Raw genomic sequence first — 2,081 nt, 5'->3', positions numbered from 1 at the left:
TATATATATATATATGTGCAGGTGTGTGTGCATATGTATGTATCTGTAGATAGATAGAGAGACAGGCAGACAAATAGATAAAGAAAATCTTGACACCACATTTCAAGTAGTTTATATTTATCTGCAATAATTTTTGACTTGTTACAAAGTGATTCTGAGCCAAACTATTAATACAAGCATACACACACACACACTTATATATATCTTTGGTTCTTGTCTTGGTTTATGTTCTGTGCTTCATTAATTCAGTTTCATTAGTATCACTTAGACTCTCCAATCAGCTGAAAAATCTAATCTCTCCTGGAATTATGTTTCGCTTAAACATACCAACACTGTGTGTGTGTGTAAACGTGTGTATATATATATGAATATATATGTGTATGTATATTAAATATATATGTATATGTATATATAAATATGTATATGTGTATATACAGAGTACATAAGATATTTAAGGACAGATATATGTTTAAAAAAAACCAACAGATATATAATAACAGATAACTTTATTTATCAAAAAATGCTATGAGGATAAAACATGTTTTCTGTGTCAGGGCTTTGTGGCCCGATGCCTTTCGCTTTCTCGACCCTTTTTCTCCTTCTTTTGCGACGTACAGGGATGTTGAGCTGGAGACATTTTGGTACAAGCCATTTCGGTGCTGCCTATTTGATGTCGCTTATTCAATGTTGACTTGTTGGACATCAGACATTTTAATCTTTTCCTCATTTTCTCTTCCCCCCCTTCTTACCCCTTCTCTCTCTCTCTCTTTATGTCTGTATATTTCACTTTATGCATATAAGGAGAGAGAAAGTGTTTGTGTCAATCATGCTCAATTAATAAATTGTAATGTGTGTGTGTTTTCATTGTATTATTTTGGTCAGATCAGTTTGTATGAAAGGAATATGTTTACATCTGTGTTACTGTGCATGTATTTGTGTGTGTGTGTGTGTGTGTGTGTGTGTGTCTAGAGTAAATCTTCCAATCCTAGTAATTTATATGACTTAACCGTAAAATTAATTCTTCAGGCAATGGTGCCTGTCTGTTTTATCAAATAAATAAATAATAAAAAAAAGATTAACAAATGGAACAAAAACAAAGAAAACAACTACTACTACTACTAATAATAATAATAATGATGATGATGATGATGATGATAATAAACCTTCTGTACACTCACGCTACTGAGTTCCTCTTGTCTCTGCCAATTACCATTCTTTTCAGTTCAAAGATCTTCATTTCATTTACGCTTTCTTGAAAATTGCTCATTTTCGCAAGGAATCCAAATATTTCTAATCAAGTCAGACGCATTGGCTAAAATTTCAGCTAATTATCTTTCAATGGAACCAAGCTGGTAGATACTATTGGTTTCTTGGTTGGATTATATATCTGAAATAAATATTAGTTTTCCTGAATATTGTTTATCTATCTGATTAGGGTCGAAAACATTAGTAGAACCAGTGAGAAAACCAAACACAACTTGTTTCTCTATTCTGTGACACTTAGTTTGCAGAAGTTTCCAATCCACACGCTTTGTTGAAACATGAAGCTTCATTTCTGGTTTCAGGTACCATGCCAATCTCTTGGGGGTATTCTTCAGTGACTGTTATTACTCTTATTATATATCATTGAATGGAATGTCTCTGAGAAACTGCTACTGTATAAGTCCACAGATTTTTTACATTAAACATCTCAAAGCTGGAAGCTTAACATAGAAATCATAGATCATGATGTGTGTTTAATATTCCTAGCACTATGTAAGGCGGTGAGCTGGCAGAAACATTAGCAAGCTGGGCGAAATGCTTAGCAGCATTTCATCTGTCTTTACATTCAGAGTTCAAATTCTGGCGAGGTCGACTTTGCCTTTTATTCTTTCGGGGTCAATAAAATTGACTTACCCCTCCTCTAAAATTGTTGGCCTTGTGTCAAAATTTGAAACCATTATTATTATTATTATCATTGTTATCATGATTATTATTATTAGTGTATGACATTAATTTTCTAAATGTTTTTAATTATGTGATTTAGGGTTTAGAAATGCTTCTCTATAAAGAGAGATATTAACAAAGCATTATTAAAGTTT

At 32.4% G+C, this 2,081-nt stretch overlaps 1 protein-coding gene across 3 annotated transcripts in view; it reads left to right on the top strand.

Annotated features, from left to right (window-relative positions):
* The window catches only part of LOC106870740 (tRNA (guanine-N(7)-)-methyltransferase non-catalytic subunit wdr4), a 1,056,013-nt gene that overhangs the window by 1,035,700 nt on the left and 18,232 nt on the right, over positions 1–2,081 (top strand). The gene's annotated exons all lie outside the window — the stretch shown is intronic.

The sequence above is a fragment of the Octopus bimaculoides genome, chromosome 15 (genome assembly GCF_001194135.2).
Source record: "Octopus bimaculoides isolate UCB-OBI-ISO-001 chromosome 15, ASM119413v2, whole genome shotgun sequence".
NCBI lineage: Eukaryota > Metazoa > Mollusca > Cephalopoda > Octopoda > Octopodidae > Octopus > Octopus bimaculoides.
The sequence above is the reverse complement of the archived record's forward strand: the minus strand, read 5'-3'. Positions and strand labels throughout refer to the sequence as shown.